Source organism: Arvicola amphibius, chromosome 15, assembly GCF_903992535.2.
Source record: "Arvicola amphibius chromosome 15, mArvAmp1.2, whole genome shotgun sequence".
NCBI classification, from domain to species: Eukaryota; Metazoa; Chordata; class Mammalia; order Rodentia; family Cricetidae; genus Arvicola; species Arvicola amphibius.
This window is the reverse complement of record NC_052061.1, coordinates 40085256-40108564: the sequence shown is the minus strand read 5'-3', so window position 1 is coordinate 40108564 and position 23309 is coordinate 40085256. Positions and strand designations below refer to the sequence as shown.

Sequence of the window (23309 nt, the reverse complement as noted above, 5' to 3'; positions counted from 1 at the left end):
TACTCAGAATCCAATCAAGTAGACAAGGCAGTAAATGACATCCTAAGCTTTCATTTCATGTCGCCATGGAGAAATGTCTCAGGCTGACAGCAGGGCTGGTACTGAAGACACATGGTGCTCGTGCTGTGGCATGGCCGGAAGAAGGAAAATGTGAGAAAGCCCAGTTGGGAGTTAGCTGGTGATGTACATGTGGGATGCAGCTTGGCTAAGCCAGGGGTGTGGTTTGGGGAGTGGACGGGGAGTGGATGAGGGCTCCCCTATTCTTCACTGCTTAAGACTTTCCAGTTAAATCTTTTTTCAAAGTGTTGTCCTGAAATCGTGCCAAACCCATAACCACAGTCACTATACTCTTTAGTGTATTTAAATTACAAAATAAAACAATGAGTTAGCAATTCCCAGCTAACCTAGATTCATCTGAATGATGGCTGGCTCAACAATTCCCTGTGTGTTGAGACGTGGTTATGCACACGTGTGCTCACCCATGCACGGATGAGTCTTAGTTTCGTTCTTTGTTGTCTTGCGGCGAGTCTTCTGCTGGTTTCTCACATTCTCCTTGTGTTTCCTGCTCTCTGCCTGTTCCAGTTTCCAAAAGTCCTCAAGAGTTACTCAGTACACCACAGAGCCTTAGACCCTCTCATTCCAAACACTCACAATTAACAGCAGTAAGCTCAGGCTCTCGTTATCAAACCAGCACCAACCAGTGGGCTCTCCTTGTACTTTAGTTTCCTCATCTCCAAAACTGGGACTGAGGCCTCCGAGTCGGCTCAGTAGGTAAAGATGCTTGCTGCCAAACCTCATGACCTGAGTTCAATCCCTGGGAAACATTTAATGGAAGAAGAAAACCGATTCCTCTGATTCCATGCACGCAGTGACACACACAAACCCCCACACATACACCATCCATACAAAATAAATAAAACTTTTAAATGTCATGAAAATTGTGGTAACTGGAGAGATTTCATCCCAGACTTGTAGAGAGGAACTGTTTCATGTGTGAAGTGCTCCTTTAGTCTCTAGCTTTCCTCATTCTTACAACATGTAGCCTCCACGTTCAGCCCTCGGAATTCTGCTCTTTGTGGGAGGTAAAAATTCTGATCAGTGAACAGACATCAGGTGGTCTTTTCTAGGGAAGAGGTTCACTTTTGGAATTGGGAACAAATTATCATCTATGGCAGAAGAATGAAATAGGCTAAAGTTTCCCAACCTTTACATGGTGTGAACGAAGCAGCTGACATTGAGGTCTGTCCTGTGGAAGGAAGGTGTAGGTTGTCCCTGCCCTTCAACAAGCCAGATATATGGATGTAGTTATCGTGACCTCATTGGACCTTAGTTGACTCTCAGCCATGTAAGATGACTCCTGCAATCATTACAATCTATAGGCATCTGACTCTGATGATCTGATTTGTTGACCTTGGTAGAGCCTATGAGGTAAGAGGAAGGGAACAAGCAAATTTACTTATCCTAAGTTTGCTGCCATCTCTTTCCCATTCCCCCACCAAACACCTGTGCAATTCTTAAACTCCCAATAATAAGAAGCAAAATGAGAGAGGATAGACCTCACTGGCATGTGGTGACCCGGATCCATATTAAGTTTGTGAGCTGTGTGAAAGAGTAATGTCTGCATAGGAATGCTAAAATGTGCTTACAGAAAAACACAAAAAATAATGATAAAGCTTGATTAATGTTGACAAAGTTCCCATCCATAGTTGTGAGACTAGATCAAATAGGACATTGTTAGTGTCCCAAGAAGGCCCTCAGTTGTTCCTGCCATCTTTACTGTCCACATGAGGTAACCATTCTGCCCTAATCAATTGTGTGGTTATTTATACTTATTGAAAATTGTCCCCTAAGTAGAATCATAATGTACTTCCTCGTATGAGGGTTCCATAATGGTTTGTTTGTTTTTGTTGTTGTTCTTGTTCTGTGGGATAGAGTAAAGTTGCTGTGTCCGGGTAGGCATAGGTAAAGCTTTAGCAGGTCCTGTGAATCAACTTTTCAAAATGGCTGTGCCAATCAATAGTATGTGCTAAAGTTCTGGGTGCTTCCTGTTCTCGTCAGCACTTGACAATATCTGGCTTTTCCATCTTAGTAAATTTACAGGTGTGAAATCGGATACTACATTGTAATTGGCATCTTTGTGATAGTTGATGGATGAAGTATCACCTTAACCTTATTGGCTTTTTAGATGCCTTCTTTAATGTTCTCTTTACTGTATAAAGATAAGCTATAAGATACATGGTTTCAGCTTAAATAGTGGTGTGTACTCCTTTCTCAGTAGATAGAAATAAGGGTTCTAAGTGGAACACCCTTACTAGCTCAGCATCCTCCTTACTGTGACTATCAAACTCTTTGGTTTTGAAAAAGCAAGTCATGTGAAATCCTCTAAAGGTACCACATTGAGGAGGCAGTGAGAAATGAGAATAAAAAAGACTGGTCATATCTTCCTCTTCTACAGATACTGGTAAGCATCTTTGGTCAAGAGGGAGTCTCATAAATCCCCTTAGGAGGTTAGTGGACAGCTGCAGTGATGGATTCAGAACATCGTAGATGATCCAAACGTTCAGCAGATGGACTTGTGTCTAATAGGCTTGTTGGAGCAACAAGTGGGAAAGTTAGCATGCCAGAGGATACGGCAGTTCTTCGTCCATTGGTCCAGATACCCATAGGAGAAAGATGACACTCTGAGATGAAATGCCTTCGTGTGAAGTTTCTGTCTGGGGTTTCTTTAAGAGTGGGGCTAGACCGTTGGCTTCAGGAGCCCTTTAGATGTGATAGGCATCTCCCAGTGTGCCTGCAGAATGTATTAGGAAAGTAATCAGTCACCTTTAAATGATCTGGCAAAGTGCCAGGAGGAAAGCTGGCTTCTACCTAGATTGTTAGGGAAACCTCAGAAGAAAACGTGAAGGGCCGTAAGATTATAGTACTGAAATATCTATAGTCTTCTTGTAGGCAGGAAGGTAGGCATACACACTCCAGCTGGAATTTCTCCAGCAGGGGATTTCCCTGAATAATTCAAAATTACTCAGTGCTTAAAATACTTCTAATACTTTCTTGGAATGTACAGTTGCCATGCCAACAGAATTCACTTTAAGCAGTTCCGGGGGCTGTCCCTTACTTTCAGTAACTCACAAAACAGGAGCCAGCGAATCCTGCCTGCCGTTAAGTTTGCAGGTGATTCTTGGCTTTGAATTCTGAATGTCTGTTCTGGGTCACCCCTGCCCATTCCACCTGGTGACCTTAAACTTGGCGAGTGCATTTGGAATTGCAGCCTTTGTCACAGAACCATGGGGTTACATATTAACCTCGCCTGTAGCTGCCTGCCACATATGCCCTTTCTACGCTACAAAGCTAGCTTTCTCATCCCTGGAGTGGGTAGAGGGGTCCCTGTATCAGTGTAAACAACAATTGCTAGGCACTTTATTGGTACCTGACCTCTCTGAGAACCATGGTTTGTTCTAGTTGGAGAAACATACTTTTGCTTGAAAAACTCAACCTAGACCAAGCTCTATTCTTCCCATGGCTACCAAGTGGAAATAAACACATACACACACACACACACACACACACACACACACACACACACACACACACACACACACACAAGCAGTCTCTGACCTCGTGGGTGTGCTCAGTTCTACAGCACATGGGTCTGCTGACTTTTGATAATCTGTGCAAAGACCAGCTGACCACAAGGGAAAACCGCTTTGCTATTGCCACTGAACCTTCTGACTGGTGTTGGCTCGTTGTCCTGACTCCCCAGCGGTATCTGAGGCTCCCAGTAGAGTGGGTACCATAACCAAGGCTGCCTCAAGAATCCCTTCCTGCCTGGATTCCTGGCAGCATCCAACTTTGTCGTTTGTTTCTTTCCTTTATCTGCCCTGTGGCTGGCTGCCCTGATGTCCCATTGTGTCTTTTCTTTGGGGGTGGCCTTTGCAGCCTGCGACTGCTGCAGTGACCATTCTCAGGAGAGCATGGGTCCCTGCAAGGAGCCTTCGAAGCCATTGGATTTGAATGGGCGGGAGGAAGCTTTGATGTCTCCTTTTCAAACGTATTTTATAACTCAGAAAGCTGTCACTGAGTTGTCTGTCGCTGGTCACTGCCTGCCGCGTCATCTTTAGAAAGCCGATTTCCATTCATAAAAGGGCTGAAGTTAAATGCCCTTACCCTGTGGCTCTGCTGCTTTGAGGGGCCTTGTTAGCTAGCAGGGGTTGTTGAATTACGTCTACCCCCTTGGAACGTCATGGTCACTTGAGAGGATCATGTGAAATTACAGATTAGGCTGGGTTGTATTTACATGTTTTTTAATATAGGCTGGCCCAAATCAAAGATGTTTTCTTAGGCTATTATTCAATTCATCAAGGGTAAAAAGACCCTTTTATTTTCTTGGCTTCTTTCCTCTGCGTTCTCCTAAGACATGATTTGTGAAGAGAATTATTTGCTTTTAACAAGGCTTTGAGCAAAAGGCCAAACCAAATTAAAAAAAAAAATATTCCAAAGACCACAGCTTTTGCCAGGGAGTTGGACTCCAAAGTAGCTAAGGCAAGCCTGAGGGGTCTCTCACGAGAGCCGGAAGGGCCCAGCCTCCCTCTGTGGTACCTGCCTGTCATAATATGGCCACTAAGCACCATTCCCTCTGGGTGATTCTGTCGGCCATACTTGACTCCAGGGTCCTGGGTAGGCATCCTGGCATCCTGAACATCCTGGCATCCTGGGCATCCTGGCAACCCAGGCTTGCTTCCTGAGGCCTCGTGTTTCTCATGTGTTTCATAGAAATGCCCGCTGGCAGAGGGTGAGAGAGACCCTTGGTGAGTGTTGAACTTGTCATGCAGTAGCTGCTCTCTGCTTGATTGTTGACTTTGAACCAGGAGGTGGTCTGGCCAGGAAATGGCCATTGAACTCTTTTTCCCCTGTCCTGAAGCCTTTCCAGGCAGGCCTGTCAGAACAGGAAAAGAATTTCTTTGGGGTTGGCAACCCTCTTGGTGTGAAGGTTGGGGATCTTGTAGGGAGAGGAAGCATTTTATCAAGTAAGAAAGAATAAAAGAAGGAGGATGACTGAAGTCGGGGTGAGAAGGAGGAAAGGGATCAACACATTGATTGTAGATTTCTGTCTTCAGACTCGGAGCCGGCTCTTCCCTTCACTGCCTGCACAGCAGTGAGGTGCATTGCTCACCCACTGTGGGCTTGACTTTGTCACTGTAAGTTGAGGGTCTGTTTGAGACCTCGCTTGTGGGGCTCACAAATATTTGATCACAAGAAACACCCTGTATGAGTGCCCAGTTCCCCCTGGATGATCAAGTTCCCTAACCTAAAAATCAGATTGTTTAAGATCCCCAAATTTCTGAGTGCCAGCATGAGGTCCCACCTCAGTACAAAAGTCAAAAGTTACCAGGCAGCACCCATTAGGGCTATTTTTGAGATTGTTTATTTTATTCAGCATGAGCACCCAGGTTATATACAGAGCCTGTTAATTATTTGGAAGTAGGACCTGAACTGTTGTCTTTACTTTTCCATATCTTTTTGAAGTGCCTGATTAAAAAAAGAATGAGAAAAAAAAAGTGGTCACTGTAGGCCTTAAATGCTAGTGTGTTGACTTGCACCTAAATATTACAAAAGCCTACTGTTTGCTGTGTCTTCCCTTCAACAGCCTGAGTACAAGTACTTTTGTGAATGAATGTTTGTCATAATAATCATCATGCAGCAATTACTAGAACAAGTGGTGTATGCCTTATCTGAACTGCTTGGGACTGTAATGGTTAGGACATTTTATCTCAAACTACATATATTGATGTATATGATATATCATCCATATCATACACACACACACACACACACATATATATATATATATAAATTGGTGTGTGTGTATAGTATTAATTACTTTTCTATTGCTGTGATAAAAAATACCATGACCAATGCCATTTATAGAAGGAAGCATTTATCTGGACTCATGGTTTCAGAGAGATAAGAGTTCATCATAACAGGGAATCACGGCAGCAGGCAGCAAACATGGTAGCTGGAGCAGCTAAGAGCTCACATCTTAAACTTCAGGCAGAAAACATAAAGAGTGAACTGGGAATGGCTCAAGACTTTGAAAGTTCAAAGCCTGACCTCAGTGATGTGCTTCTTCCAGCTAGACCACACCTCCTAAACCTAGCCAATAGCACCACCAACTGGAGACTAAGTGTTCAGATGCATGAGACTATGGGGGATATCTCTTCCAAACTACCATATAGACACATATGTAATTATATGCACACATGGCACATATGTATAGACACCCCTCATATGTATGTATGTGTATGTGTATGTGTATGTGTTTATATATATATACATACATACACACACACACACACACACACACACACACACACACACACACATATATATATATATATATATATATGCAGATGCTTCTGAAAAGGATTTAATCCATCCTTTCCTTCTCCCATACCTTTTCTCCCTAGCTCACTATCTTTTCCTCTGTCCTCCTCTACCTCCATTCTCTCTTCCCATTTTTTTCTTTTTCTCCCTCCCTCCTTTCTTCTTTCCCACTAGAATTGCTAGCATTCAGAAAAGCTGGGCCTGAACTATCCAGCTGTATACTCATACCCTTTTCTTTTATTCTCTCAACTATGCTTTCCACCTCTTGGCTTCCTTCTGCAAACAGAGCCTTCTGAGTTCTAGGTGATTCCGACATTTCCTTGGGTTCCTGACTTATTCACCTCACTGAGTTATCCATCCCTAATGCCACAGATGTGCCACGGCTAAGAACAAGTGTGTGGGGGTCTAGGCTTTATTTGCCTTCAGCTGCCTATTAGACTTGGGGCTTCATTGAATTAATGGCTCTGTTCATCAAAACAAGAACAGAACGAAACTGCTCCTCTTTTTCTTTGTGTGTTCATAGGTGAGTTAATGCAGAGGTGATCTTTGATGATGCAGAGAAAACTAAGGGCTTGACACTCTTCATCAACTCAACTTATATGTACGCTGCCTGTGCTATGACTTTATTGTGTGTGTGTGTGCAGGGGGGGACTCTTTTCACTGGCACTTGTATCTAGATACTCTAGTCATGACGGTAATAGTTAGATTTGTTTTAAAGTGTCTGTCCTTGGAGTCATTTTATTTTTAAAATTTTGATCATTTTCACCCCTCCCCTAACTCTTCCAAAGATCCACCTCTGCTCTCTTCCCACCAAGCCTAGTGTCCTCTTACATAGACAGCCATCCAGTCCAAATACTCTTAGGTGTGGTGTCATCCCCTTGAATGTGAGCAAGCTGCCATGGATCACATACTTAGCAGCTATCAGTTGCCAGTAGCTTCTCAGCTAGAGGTTGGACTTCATGCTTACGTCTCTCCTCCACCTTGGTGGTTTGTCTGGCTTGAGCTTCATGCTGTCACTACTGTTGTGGGTTCATATGTATAACTGTCCTATTGTGTCCAGAAAACATCATTTCATTCCTCTGGTTCTTTCTACCCTCTTCTTTGGAGATGACCCTTAAGCCTTGGTTCATATGCTCGTATCTGTCCTGATTTTTTATTTTGTTTGGATTTTTGCTATTGCTATAAAAATATGCATGTATCGGCAAGTGTCTCAGTTACATTGAGAGCTGTGTTTTATTGAGAGTAAGATTAGAGCGGAGAGCCCCCTTCCTTATGAAATATTGGCATATCAGATACAGGATGCTAGTTATGGCCAGGGATTTATATGCTTTTATTGGCATGTGCCAGCAAGTGTCATTGTCACTATAACCTTGACTGTCCAATGTGCAAAGCTGTTGAGAACTTACTTCCTCTGGTTTTACATGGGTCCAAGACAGTGGCTTCAAAGAGCCCCCTCCAGCAGAACATATGTGCTGGAAAATTGCGTGGTTTCCCACCATGAGCAATAAACAATTCAAGAGAAAATGGCGCTGATTAAATCTTGAAGTCCAAATATAAACAGGCCTAATGATAGTACTACACATTAGGGCTTTCATGACGAAAAATATTTGTATGGAGTTCATACACAACACTGTCTACAAACCCATGAGTTTGGTTACATCAAGTTACTCCCAGGAAAGCTTGTTCCCACGGTTTTCTTAGCCAGTTAGAGAGCAGAATATACTCAAATGCCCGAAGAGAGGCCTGGTGAGTGTTCGGCCTGGATAGTGTGGCTACCTCTCCTGAAGGGATGCCTTTGAAGTATCTAAGGGTTTTACTTTCAGTAGGATTCTTTTGATTGTTTATTCATGCCACTCAACGTTGAAATACTTGATCTGCCCCTTCTCCCAGTGTCAGTCAAGGGGGCATGTCTTCTGATATAAATTAGATGTGGACATCACTAATGTATGAGGAGCCAGTGATGTGTGTGCCCTCCTTTGAGGGACGGCACTTGAAAGAGATTGAGATAAGCTGCTGAAGGGGTTTGTGTCTGCTCTGCCCGCTTGCCAGGTTCTGTAACAGAGTAAGCAGGGTCCTAAGGTCATCCTGGGAGCCTATAGTTCCTCATCCATATTTTGTATTTTACTTACTGCTTCCAGGGGGCATGCAGAGTAACTCAACATTGATTTCTCTACAAGCAGATATGACCACAAATCCTTCGTATTGTGGATAAGTCTGAGTTTTCTTTATGCGTGTCAAAGAGAGGACTGAAGTTAAATATTGCTTACATGCCCTCTCATGTTGCAGTATGTGAATACCCATTTCTGAAGCTTCTTAGGAGGTCTGGGTTTTGCAGCCTCTGCTTTGCAGTAAAACTCATTGGCATAGGACGAATCACTTCTTGTAAAAGACTTCTTTTTGTGTATAAGACAAATACAAATTGGTGCTCAATATTGGATGTGTAACACTACTATTTATGACCAAAGTCTAGAACAGTCCATTGATTTTAGTCCAGACAGCTGGAAAATCATGGATGCTCGTGTTCAGATACCTGTCCAGACCCACAGAAACAGAAAGTTTAAAGATGAGACCAAGACATGAGTATCTTTTAAAGATTTCTTAAATAGTCCTGAAGCAAAGCCAAGCTTGAAAGCCTGTGGTCTATGTAAAAAGCATGGACTTAAGACACATCAGCATCCCAGAAACAGCTCATATAACAACTTAAGATGGCAGACTGGCATTAAGTTCCAGACAGGATCACCTGAGCAGGGAAGACCTACAATCAAAGTGGGTGACATCATCCATTGATGGCCTAGAAGTAATAAGTCTGGGGGAAAACTGTGTGTCTGCCTGTGTTCCCCATCCTCCACTGATAGCAGACAGGCCATCTTGATCAGTCTTCTAAAATGGACACAACACCAATGACTCCCTAAGACTTTCAGTACAGATTCAGGACTACGGAAACGCCTGGTTTCACTGAGCAAGTTCTGAGTTCTGTTCTCAGCAAACAGATAGCTATTGTTGAACTATTTGGTCCCTATGGTGTAAGTCAATCTAATGGTCCATTTTTATCATATTGTACACATATGCACACATTCTATTGGTTCTGTTCTCTAGAGAACTCCACTTAAATTCATGGATCTAAGTGAAGCAGCCAGTTTCCTTATATACTTACTTGTTTAAATTGCCTGGGGAATTGTGTTAGTATAGATTCCCAATGGAATACTATTGGTATTAGGATGGCTAATGTTTCCTTTAGGAAGGAATATCTATGTTTCACGGGGCACCCGGGAACATTCCAGGCCTTTGCCTCTTAAGCATCATTAGCATCCTCAATTGTATCAGCCCCAAATGTCTCATAACCAAGAGACTCCTGTGGGTAACACTTTGATACAGTGCTAACATACAATAACTTTGTTAAGAAAATAGATTTATGTGGATTTGGACTTTCGGAGTGTGCATGCTATTAATTTCAGCTAGATTAACACTTTCAGGCAGTTTGAGAATCCATCACCCGAGGTACTTGATACCAGACATGTTTCAGACTTTTCAAGTTTTTTCTTTGTTCATTTGTTTTGTATCAGAATACTTGCATCGGCTTTACTGGCTAAGCACCTCTAGCCTCCAAATCAAAAACTCAAATTTGGTACATTTTTGTGCAGCATGACCGTGCTTTAAAAGTTTAATTAATGAAACCAGTACCATGTCTGCCTTTGAAGGATATAGCGGCTGAGGTTTATGGATAGTGCAGTAGACTGGGGCTAGGGGTCTGCTGATACTGCATAGACAATACAGCGGATCTGCTGAGGGTGTGTGCATAGTGCACGGGGCTGAGGGAGCTGATGAGAGTGTGTGGATCGCATAGGGAGGTTGGGAGTGAGTGGTGAGTTGGTTGACAGCAGGAAACAAATCTGGGAACATTTTTATTGATGTGTATTTGTTTGTGAATTTCACATAGTACCCCAGACTCCTGAAAACAGTCAGCTCTTTAAAGTAGCAGCAAAAGATTTATAATAAGATTCATCCTTGCCTTTTTATGCAGAAGGAGGCCTAATCATATGAATATAAATTTAAAATGTGAATTCTATTTATGCATTGGTAGTTTTGTAAGATAAAATTAAATATCCTCTGTATCCTCTTGACCAATAAGAATGGGACTGTGGGCAGTTGTAGAAATGAGAAAAGAATAGTCTGAATTATTCTGCTACTTTATAACTATGCCAAGTAAGCAAAGATAAGGTCTCTTTAATATTTTCATTCCTGACTGTTAGTAGCTGACATTCCCATACACATCCCCGCAGCCCCAGCACATCCTTTATCCCATCCATCCATCCATCCATCCATCCATCCATCCATCCATCCATCCCTAACCCAAAACGTAAAATCCTAGCCATCATGTATTTAATAGATAATCCTTGGTAATTCCCTTCATATTAGGCTATGGGCTTATAAAAGTATGTTATTCCTAAATTCTACAGCATTTTAATATGAGGGTAAAGTAGTCATGTCAGGAATTTAAACTCCACAGGAGTGCAAAAAGATAACATTAAAATAAATAAAATGTTATAAGAAAAAGTAAAGCTGATGTGATGACCCAGTTGGCAAAGGCATCTGCAGCCAAGCATAGCAACCTGAGTGTAATGCCTGGGAGTCACACATAGGAGATAATGGACTCCCATGCATTGTCTTATGACCTCCATGCTTTCTCCATAGCGTGAGTCCACATACACACATTCATTGGTGGAGGTGACATTTCCCACATTGACCTGCCTGAAGGTCAGATATCCTTGACTATCCTTGGTTGCTTTGGAGATACCCACAAAGCAGCATCAGAGATGATAAAATGAAATTCTGGGACACCCGGGGTAGCAAAGAGGTGGGAATGTAAGCCCACAATTGCTGGCAGCCATATTGCTACCTGAAAATAAGGTCCATCACAGTCGTAATGCCCAGCAATGCCTGGGGTTAGACTATTTGATTTATCCAATGTTAGCTATAAGCTGGTCGTTTGTTGTCACTTTAGGTCAAGTTTCTTTTCTAGTCCTTTGAAATAAAAGCTAAAACTCTGGGAGAGATAAAAGGCTTTGGGCATTTTCTACAAAAGAGCTTGTAGCCTCACAGGGGATACACACAAACATAATGTAACAAGCTCGTTGAGCCCAGAGCTGCCGTTAAGACTGACACGCTTCATGAGCCAAGATGTACTGGGTGTAACACCCACGGGACAGAAGATGACAGCATGTAACTTTGTCAATATTTGCTCCTGGCCATGCATCTTGGATCTATTATAGGTCTTGTTGATACATTACTCTCCATGTCTGGTGTGTGATGACTGCGCACCTCGCTCTGCCTGAGCACAGTAACTTCAGCTGGTTTGAAAGCAGGATGTAGAAGTAAGTGCATTATCTGCCTGTCAAGGAGCAGTTGGCTGGAGGCGGAGACTTCATGGTTGGCTTGGAGGATGACTTCACACGCTGTAACTGCTTTTAATTGATTTCTTTGATTTGCTTGGATGATGACATGTGGGGTAACGTTGTAAACCAAGTATGCTTATCGGTGGATTACACGGCTCAGCATTCATCTGCAGTTCATGTGTGTCTTTGAAGATGTTTATTTTAGTGAATCTAATTTTAGCATGCAGTAGTCTTTTATATTTGAATCATGACAGCAGGCATCTTTTTTTATGAACCCATAAAGTCTTCTATTTTATTTCTGCATTGCATAGAACTATACCTCTTCTTTGTTCTAAGGAGTCTCTCCCTGTTGGAAGGAAACTATAAGTTAAAATATGTAATTTTATATTTCTCAAAGTGATATGTCAAAAAAGAAATGGATGAAGATTATGTTGATATTACATTTTATTTAACCCAAACATGAAAAATATAATCATTTAAAGATTTAATAGGTTTAATACATAAGTTACTAGTGAGGTACTTTGGAGTTTTACACCAGTTGATAAGACCAGCTTGTAACTTACACTGTATGCACATTCAGTTGAGAGCAGCCATAACTCAACAGCCCAGAAATGGTCCTTGTATTGGGAAGTCCAGGTTCTGAAGTTCATTAGCATAGACAGTGAAGAGTCCCCTTTTATGGACTCAGTTGTTCAGTTGCTTCTTTTCCACAAAGCATTTTCTGCAGCTCTGCTGTGGGATGGGTTGATGGTCTTGCTTTGGAAGCAGCAGGTCATTATTCAATTACATAGAAAATTACCCAATCCTGTTGATGAAAGTCAGACTTAAGGATGCTGAATTAAGTATTTCCCTTGAAGATAAATGAAAGAGATGATGTTTTGAAAATTTTCAGAATTTGTATGTAGACTTTCTTCTAATTATATTTAGTTTAAAACTTGCAGTTTAATTAACTCTAGGTCTTTTTTTTTCTTCAGATGGAAAACTCCTTTTTAGGTCTCAGCTTTAAGTTGTTTTCCTAGTAACTTTCCAAGTTATACTAAATAACATATCTAGGGAGCAAAGCAAAAATCTTGATTTCAAAAGATCTTGTCTTAGGAAATTAAAAGCTAATGTCAGGGTATTATAACTTTTCTTCCCTAATAGATCCCTTGACAAAAATAATCTAGTGGAGTGGGCCACCAGACATGCATAGTGTGTTAGTTGTCTCATTGTTGTGAGGGAAGTCTGGTGAGAAGCCTCTTAAGGAAGGAAGGATTTATTTTATGTTTTAGTTTCTTAATAGTCTATATTAATTATATATAATAACAGGCTTCATTGTGACATTTGCATACATGTGTATAACGTATTTTGATTATACCCCCACTTTTTGCTTTGAGGCAGCATCTCACTGTGTAGCTAGCCCTGGCTTTCTTAAAGCTCACTATGCAGACCAAGGTGTCCTCAAACCCCTCAGAGAACCACCTGATTCTGCCTTCCAAGTACTAGAATTGAAGGTATGCACCACCATAATTGACTAATCATGTCTCCAATAAGTACCCTTCCCCCATTCCTATTGATCCCCTTTTTCTCCTAGCTGATTGTCCAAGAAGGGTTTGTCTTAGGTTATTTTTGGAGGATCTATAAATACATCACAGTGGAGAGAGCATGGTAGAAGAATTTTGGGGAGAGGAACTCAAGGTCCCTAGTCAAATTACATCCACTATCTGAAATCAGAGAGTGAACAGGAAGTAGGACCCCACTTCCTCCAGTGACCCACTTCCTCTAATGACTCACTTCTAGCAAGACTCAATTTCCTGAAAGTCCCACTACTTTCCCAACAGCACTACCAGCAAGAGAACTAAATGTTCCAACATAAGAGCTCATGGGCCATTTCACATTTCCACAACATACTGTGTCTGACTTGGTATCACACTGACTATATCAGAAATTTTACTTAGCTTCTGTTTCTACTCAGATGAATATTTGCACAGATTTCCTACCTGCATGGAATGCTAAGGAGAGCAGGCAGATAAAGTCTATCCATCCGAACGATCTTTATGTGTTCTGCTTGAAATCGGCCTTTATCAGAGCCAGAGAGTCAGCACCAACTTAACTTCTAATGTTATATCTGCTTGTTGAGTCCTGACTCCTTAAACCCAAAGAGTAGAAAATAATTTTCTTGAAGTAAAGGAGCAGGTGACATTTCTTTTGCTCCAAGGAGTCCCAATCCCAGGAAATAGCAAATATGCCTCCTTGCTCTTTCTAGTCATGCTGGTACGTTGGGCATGAATAGGCTTGTATTAAATAGGATTTCTCAGAGCAACGAAATAGACAGTTCTTTTTATATACATGTGTGTATAGAGAGATTTATTATAAGGAATTAGCTCATTCATTTTGGAAATGGAGAACTCCCAAGATCTGCTGGTGGTTAGCTGTAAGCCCAGGAGAGAGCAAATGTGTCAGGTCCATTCTGACTCAGAAGACTGGAGAGAGAGAGGTGCCAGCTTGAAGGCAACAGAGACAGTGACTTTTAAGTCACCCAGCCCTTCTGTTCTGTGTAGACCTTCGATGGTTTAGATGAGGCCCACCCGTGCTGGAGATGGCCATGTGTTTAATCAGCTTGATCAATTCACTGTTAATTTCATCCGGAAACACCTTCAAAGACACACCAAGAATAAACCTTTAAGTATCAGGCACTGTGTGGTCCCATCGAGTAGCTGTGCAAACCATCTCAGGGGTCTTTTGGGTAAGTCATCTTTGCACGACGTCTCTTCTTTAGATACTCAACTTTGGTGCATTTACATTTAGTCACGTGATTATTTCACTCATAACAGCTGTCTCCTGCACCGCGTAGCCGGCACACTTAGGTGGATGAGCTTCAAAGAAATGTCAGTGTTCTCTCTGTTCTCTCTTGCTGTGATAAACCTTGACCCAAACCGGCTCGGAAGAGGAGAGACTTTCTCTCATCTTACACTTTACAGACCATCGCTGAGGGAAGCCAAGGCAGGCCCTCAAGGCAGGACCTGAAGCAGAGACCATGGAAGAGCACAGCATACTGGCTTGTTCTCTGTTGCTTGCTCAGCCAGCTCTTCTCCACAACCCCCATGGCCACCTAGGGATAGCCCTAGCCACAGTGGACTGGGCTTTCCCACCTCAGTCACGAATCAAGAAAATGTTCCAGCGCCATGTACAGGCCAATCTGATGGAGGCAATCCCTCAATTGACATCCCCCTCCTCCCAGGTGACTCTCGGCTTTGTCAAATTGATAAAACAAACAGACAAACAAAAAATAAAACTAACTAAAATGATATGTGTAACTCATTATGTTGAATATAAAAACACGTAGATAAATTTATCTTTTCTTTATATGTATTTTGAATATCATCAACTATCCTTTCTCCAGAAGCATTTGGGAACAGTAGCACTGGATGGTCTTCATGAAGAACATTAGCACGAGGCTGTCCCCATCTTAGTCCGTCCTATCAAGGTACTTTCAGTAGTGAACAGACACTTGAACAGAGACAGAAGGCAGATGCTAAGGAGTCAATGCTGTGGTTAGGTTGGAGAACCGATGAGAGGCAGGGAGTGGAAATGACTGACGTAACCCAGGAACTCAAAGCTTCAACTACTTGAGCATCAGCCACCAACACCAAATCACTGCAGCTCATGCTCTCGGCTGCCCATCACCAGAGACAAGCAGCCAGCAGCCCCTCATGTTCTGTTAGCTCTTTGCTTGCAGGCAAATATGGGCCTGTTGGAATAACTGAACCAGTCTGAAATGAGGTGCTTGTTACGTGGAACCTGCTAGAGGAATGGATCTGAGAGGCTTGCCTGTTCTGTCACTTGCTGCACCAGAAGGCTTGGTGATGCAAGTAAAGGCTTTGAAAACATGTGCTGAATGTGTTCTGTTGGCATTCAGGCTAAAGGAAGGAGGTGCTTTCAACCCTGAGCTCAGTCCTGGATCTGAACCAGGACGAAGAAGAAATCCTCAGTGGTTATTAATGGTTCTTCCTCACTTCTCTCACATGACTTCATTATTTGGGTAGCATCCCTTTCTCAACAGGGGCTAAAACAAGAGGGAACGGCCCTTGGAGACCTGCCAAGATAGTACCAGAATGAGCCTGTAGACCAGGACTTTCTTCCCTCTGTTCTGCCTAAAGGTCACGTGTCTAGGCACAAATGGATTCTCTTCCCCAAGTCTCAGTTTCCTCACATAAAAATAAAAGGATGGGCTGTGCTTTTGTTTCTGTTTTTAAGAATTCTTCCTTTATTTTTATTGTGTGCGAATGAGTGTTTTGTCTGCATCTAAGTCTATGCACCATGCACAGCATGTGATTGCCCCATGTTCCCGGATGCCTGATGAGGGCATTGGAACCCAGGGAACTGGAATTATAGATGGTTGTATGCTTCCATGTAGGTTCAGGGAATTGAACCTGGATCCTTTGGAAGAGCAGCCAGTACTCTTAACCACTGAGCCATCTTTCCTACCCCTGATACATTTTTCAAAGTTTCCACTTTAGTGTATCTCCATCAACATTATCTAAATGCCTGTTAAAAATTTATATTTGTAAACCACTCTCCAGATCTATTCAGTTGTAACTCCTGGGAGTGGGACCTTGCTGAAATCTGCCAAGCAATTAGAAAGACTCCTAGACTCAAAAAAAAAAAAAATTATTTGACAGGGGAAAAAAAGGTAGCCTGTATCACATATCTAACCCTACTTTAAATGATTATAGACAATGTGTCAATGAGGGGGTTACAAACCAATTAGTGGATCAAAAATCATGTCACTCATTATGATTGACAGTAAGAAGAAATGAAACGTTATAAAAGAGCACAGTGGAAGAGACCGGGTGCCAGGAAGATAACTCTGTTGAGAGTCCTGGCCCAAGACGCAAGAGGATTGGAGACTGATCTCTGTCTTAGTTAGGGTTGCTATTGCTATGATGAAACACCATGACCAAAAGCAACTTGGGAAGGAAAGGGTTTAATTTAGTTGGCACTCTGCATCACTGTTCCTTACTGAAAGGAGTCAGGCAGGAGCTCAGTCAGGCCAGAACCTGGAGGCATGAACTGATGCAGAGGCCATGGAGGGGTTCTCCTTACCAGTTTGCTCATCAAGGCATACTCAAACTGTTCTCTTAGAGAACCCAGGACCACCAGCCACAATGGGCTCATCAGTCACTAAATAGGAAAAGGCCCTACGGTCTTGCCCACAGACCAACCTTATGGAGACACCTTCTTGATTGAGATTCTCTCCTCTCAGATGACTTTAGTGTGTGGTGTCGAGTTGACATAAAACTGTCCAGCACAATCTCCCAGAATATACTAAATCAAATGCCAGACAAGAAGCATGTCCCCGTAACCCCAGCACCAAGGAGACTGAGACAGGATGCTCCCTGGAACTCATTGGCCAGCCTGTCTAGCCTCATCGAGTGAGCTCCAGGTTCAGTGAGAGACTGTGTCTCCAAAGATAAGGCAGACAGTGATGGAGGAAGACACCTAACATGGGCATCCAGCTTCTGCACATACCTGCACACGCACACCACACTCATAGACAATTACTAGTAACCTAACACTAGAGGGTGAGAAGATGGTGGAGTCTGTAGTAGGCACATGCATGTTTCCCTTGGGCCATGTTATAAAATATGACTTCGTATTTAGTTTATAGGCAAGGGCTTTTTTTTTTTAAATCAAAGATGCTTTTTAAAACACTAGCATAAAGCATTGTATTTAATATATATTATACTATAATAGGTAATAGATAATAAATTATATATAGTATATATCTGAATATCAGGAATTAGCATTGGTGGGCTGGAGAGATGGCTCAGCAGTTAGGAGCCTGACTGCCCTTGCAGAGGATGGGAGTTAGGTTCCCAGCAGCTGGGTAGGGTGGCTCATAATAACCTGTAGCTCAGCTCCAGGGGAATCAGCCATCCCTGTCTGGACTTCATGGGCACCTGTATACATGTGCACAGCCTTACACATACACATAAATAAAAGAAAATAAACTCTTTTCTTAAAGCGTAGTATTGTGTGAGCCACTTAAACGGGGCCTGAAAAATCCCAAGCCTCCCATGGTAAGAACAGCAGGAGGCATAGAGTCACTGGATAAATAAATCTGCCTGGCACTGATGGGTCTTAATGGTTGTGAACCTCTCTAGCCTCTCTGTATGTGGCTCCAGTGTTTCCCTGGCCCCGAAGCACAAGAAAGATTCCTATTATTTGCAGAGAAGTGGGGCGCTTTTCACTCCCATGTTAGCAAATGCCCAGCTTTGATAGCCCAGCTTTTAGCTGAGCTCAGACTCAAGACAAGGCTTGTTGATAAAGCAGACATGTCAGAAAGCGTCACCATAAACGCCATGAAGCTGTTGATTTAAGGGTTTCGGGGTATACTGTAGGTCATCAAGCCCCAAACAGAGCACATGGGTGTCTATCTGCGGACTCGGCTTCTCCGCTGTAAATCTGTCAGCGCTGGCTGTTGAGTCAGCTACTGAGAGCAGAGCGTCTGAGGTCCTGTTTATCCTGTCATATCAGCTTAGGAGAACAGTTTTTTTGTGGCTCTGTGGAATAAGCCAATCCTCCCTGTTAAATGCCCTGTTTGCCTAATGCAGTTCCTTATCTCTATTTTCATTACTGTCTGCTTCTGTGGAACAGGCTTCAGGCGATGTCCTTTCAGCCTTAGCGTCTTTCTGACTGAAGGTGCCACTCTGTTTATGAGGTGTGCATGAGGTCCCGCATGCAGCTTTGCTCCTCATAAGGAAGCCTTAGTTTCTGCTATAAAGGGAATAAAAAATAAGGAGGTAAAATGGCATCTGTTGGGAAAGGTGTCACTCCTGGTTCATTAATTTACCAAGTGGCCATGTTCCTGTAATCAACCAGAGAAGACTATACAGCCACCAGCCTCAGGAACATTTCTCAGAATTCTCCAGTTCCTCACTTAAACATGGCCACTGTGGATTCTTACCTCTGAGCATCAGAATTGCCTGTTTCGGAACCTCCATAGACATAATCAACAGGAGGCTGCTATTTGATCCCCTTATTTTTTTTCCGGGTGGACCATCCATAATAGTAAAACTCTCATTTCCGTTTGTCTAAAGCACCCCACTGCAGCATTTCCTCCCCATTCCATTGTTGATGAAACTTTGGGCTGCCTCTGATCAGTTTGCAGTGATTACAGATATCTTCCAGGTTGGGTGTGTTTAGAGGTTGGGATTTCTGCATTATAATATGTATGGAGTTCCAACTTTTATAGAAAATGTCAAGTACTTTCCCCAACTCTTTCTCTGTGTGTCTGTGTTTGTATGTATGTACACCCCACATCTGTATGACTTTTCTTTGTGTCTTAGTGTTCTGTTGCTGAGAAGAGACACCATGACCATGACATTTATAAAGGAAAGCATTTAACTGGGGCTGGCTTACAGTTTCAGAGGTTTAGTCCATTATTATCATCAGGAAACCTGACAACACAAGCAGACATGGTGCTGGAGAAGGAAATGAGAGTTCTACAACTGGATAGGCACGCAACAGGGAGGGAGAGAGAGAGAGAGAGAGAGAGAGACACTGGGTCTGGATTGAGCATTTGAGACCTGAAAGCCCACCCCCAGTGACATATTTCCTCCAACAAGGCCACACCTCCTAACAGTGCCACTCCCTATAAGCCTATGGGGGCCATTTTCATTCAAATCACCACACTTAGTTTCTCTCAATAGCCAATAGTTGACATATTTTTTGTTTGATTTTATTTTAACTACTGTGGAGTAGTCTTCCTGTGTTCTTAACTGCTAAGCCCTCTCTCCAGCCACTTGTTGGTTTTTGTTTTAGCATTTTTGCCTGTTTGTGTTTTAGCGTGTATTATTGCTGTGTTTATTTTACCATTCATTTTGTAAATGCTCGTTAAGCTACGCTCGTCTCTGTGGAGTAAATCTAACTCAGTCAAGAGACAGTGTCCCTTTTGGTCACTTTTGGCTCTGACTTGTAAATATTTGCTTAGGATTTCCTTTTGAGAAATGTTTGTTTACAAGTTTGTTCTCTTGGTTGCGTCCTTATTTGGTTTGGGTCCTGAAATCTAGCTGTCTTCATCGAATAATGCGGAAAATACAGAGGTTTTTTTTTTTTTTTTTTTTTTTCCTTCCTTATGTTTACAGCACATTCCTTTCTTGTTGAAAACAAAAGATTCTAAGATCATTGCTTTTTCAGCCCTTTCTTCTTTTCTATTGCATGCTTTCGTAGCAAGTCACACATCTTAACCTGTCAGCTCTGTTGCCATAGAAAATATTTGATAGTTTTCCTTTGACTTTCCCTTTCAACTCACAGATTAGTTAGAAGGAACTGCTTCGTTTTCAGACATTTGGGAATATCAAATATCCGGTCATATTTTCATGTTCTAGTTCTAGTTTGATTTAACAATAGTGAAATAATATCTATCTTCATGTTTTTAGCCCTTCAAAATTTCATTCTTATATATGGAGCTCACAATGCAGCCCTAACTGGCCGTGGAGTTTGGGGGTTCTCTTCCCTCATCCTCCCATGTGTTAGGGTAAGAGGTGTGTGCACTGTGTGCACAGACTGTGTAAATTCTGGTCTACTTCAAGTCTAGGATGTGCTTACTCATGTGTCTTCCTCCTCCTCCCTCCTCCTCTTCCCTTTCGCTATTCAGAGTTCAGTGTTTGTTTTATTCCCCTGTTAAACATCCAGTGCTGTGGCTTAGTTAGTTTTGGGTTGTTAATTCCAGCTCCCTGAACCACCATCCTCTATGTAGCAGATTCCTCAAAGCTGAGCCTCCATGATTGTTGGACTCACTTCTTTGTTCTTCTCTTCTCTGCAAGACGCTGGAACTTCAAGCCTCAGATACGTTAGCAGGCCCAAACACAACATCTCACTTTCCTTGTTTCTTGACTCAGCAGAAAATAGTGCTTGGTTTTCTTTCTCTGTACAACTATTTCACCCTTCCAACCCTTACCAATTTTGTTGAATGTGATCTATAGAGTGCTCAGATCACTTCCTTTTGTTTCTCTTCTTATGGGATCCTCTTCTTTAATCTTGGATACTTTCATAGCTAATTTCATTTGTTCCTGTGGTAGGTTGGGAGGGATTTTTGTAATAATTATCTGGTTACTTCTTGTTCAGATATTGGACTGTGACCTGGAAATGGAGATAAACAAATCCTTTTCTACCCTAAGTTGCATTTAGTCACAGCAACAGAAAGGAAACCATGGAGCCAGGATGTTTGATGCATCATCCACAAGCCCTTCTTCAGCTAGCTTTCTTACACATCTCAGACCCACATGCCCAGAGAATGGTGCTGCCCACAGTGGGCTGGGCCCTCCAATAACAATTAACGATCAAGACACTTCCCTATAGACTTGTGTACAGGCCAGTCTGATTGGAGAAAGCAGTCTCTCAATTGAGACTACCGTCTCAGGTACCTCTCTAGGTTGCATCAAGTTGATAGTAAAAGCTAACCAGAACAGCATATAGTGATACTTTTATTATAAGACAAAGAATTGTGTAATAATAGCTTCACATAGCAAGGGAATGAAAGGGCATATTTCTTTGTCATACTTCCTTCCACATACACATAGTGATTTAAAAAATATTTTTCTCGGTCCATAGTTTAAGATTTTAAGTTTGTTTATTTTTGTGTGTGTGTGTTTGTGTGTGTGTGTATGAACATTTTGCCTGCATTTATGTATGTGCACCATGTGCATATAGTGCCCATGGAAGCTAGAAGAGGGCATCAGATTTGCCTGGAACTGGAGTTACAGGTAGTTGTGAGACACCATTTGGGTGCTGGGAATTGTACCTGGATCCTCTGCCAAAGCAGCAAGTGTTCTTAATTGCTGAGCTATTTCTCTAGCTCCCATTTTAAGATTTTTTTAAACCCTAGTTTTGATCTATTTTTTTAACGTATGTTCTAGGTGGTTCCTTTGTTACTTACTTAACCCTTACAGCAGCAAGCTGAATATTCTCTAACCCCCACCTTTCCAGTGAGGAAAGGGAGAGCTAGGGACATGTGATAGACGGGGATGCTTGTGTCCCCTCCATCCTCAAATATGCTTGCTTTCAGAGAAAGGGCCTGGGAGGAGATAATAAGGGTGGGGACTGGTGCCCTTTAAGAGAGATACTATGGACAACTTCCTCCACCGTGTGAGGACACAGTGAGAATGTGGCCACCTAAAGCCAGAAAAGAACTGTATACATGGTTGGTCACCTTGATCCTGCCCATGTGACCCTTGAAACGGAGAGAAAACACTCGGTTTCTCATGGTGCCCAGTCTGCAGTTTTGCATCACAGAACCCCTGGCAAACTACAAGAGCCAAATCACTTCAGGTCTCTCATTTAGCAAGGCAGAGCACAGCTGAAAGGGTCATTTCCCATGATGCCCTTATTCAGCAGAGAACGCAACTGAAGCCTGCAGAAGGTCTGCTCTACCCTGGAAGTCAGCACGATGCTGGGCTCTGGTTTAGTGTGAGCCACCCTGCCAAGAGCGATGGTGGAGGGGCCCAAGACACTGACAGGAATTCCATTGTTTCCATTTGATTTTTCATTCAGGGCTGCAGAGGTTTTGGATGCATTTGACCGCAAGCGTCTTGTCTGGACATGAATTTGAATCCACTTAGCTGTCAACATGCCACTGAGAAGTCCAGATTTGCTCTCTGAGCCTCACGTGGGGTGGCCAAATGCCACTGTTAGACAAACCCTCCCTTTGTCTGCATTTTCTTGCCACTCTCAGTCAGAGCCTAAGCCGTCTAAAACACCCTGTATTTTTCCTCACCAGTGGCTAAGGTAATTAGCAGCAGTGCAGAAGCATTTTTGGTCCCTTCCCCACCACCAGCCTCTGGTCTTCCTCCCTCATGAAGACACCGTTTAAATATCTTCCTCCTTTTCAGGCTGTCTTCTGCTACTTCAAAGCTGAGGTAAGGTGTCCTATGGCTATTTCCACCTGCTAGACATCTAACTCCTGCAGGAGAAACTGACTCCAATAATCCTTGCCTACTCAAGCCTTGGCATGGATCGTCCACTTTGATGTGGAGTGTCAAAGCACAGGCCGTGTGCAAGATGCATCCGTGACTGGCCTGGGGAAAATGAGACACTCTCACAGCGTAAATAGGAAATGAAGGCTCTTGACTTACTAACTCCACAATCATCATGGGCTTGATGTTATATTTTTAAAGTTCTTATTGTTGTGTGTGTGTGTGCGCACACGTGTGTGTGCACTCACATGCACACGTCTTGCACACACCATGTGAATGCAGGTACCTGATGAGGGAAGAGGAAGTTAGATGCCCTGGAGCTAGAGTTAAAGTCAGTTGTGAACAACTCGGCATGGTTGCTAGGAACAGAACTTGGGTCCTCTGAAAGAGCAGCAAGTGCTCTTACCTCTTGAACCATCTCTCCAACTCCTCCGTGCTGTGTTTTAAACAGTATTTAGGCACACAGTTTACAGTAAGCTTTCTATTTTACTTTATCTTTCCTTAGATTTATAGTCATTAGTTCTTGATTAACTTGTAGGAGAAGATGGCCCTGGGTCCATGTGACAAGAGAATATGA

General features: G+C 42.6%; 1 protein-coding gene across 1 annotated transcript in view; it reads left to right on the top strand.

The window, feature by feature from the left end:
* The window catches only part of Adamts18 (ADAM metallopeptidase with thrombospondin type 1 motif 18), a 132537-nt gene that overhangs the window by 4492 nt on the left and 104736 nt on the right, over window positions 1-23309 (top strand). The gene's annotated exons all lie outside the window — the stretch shown is intronic.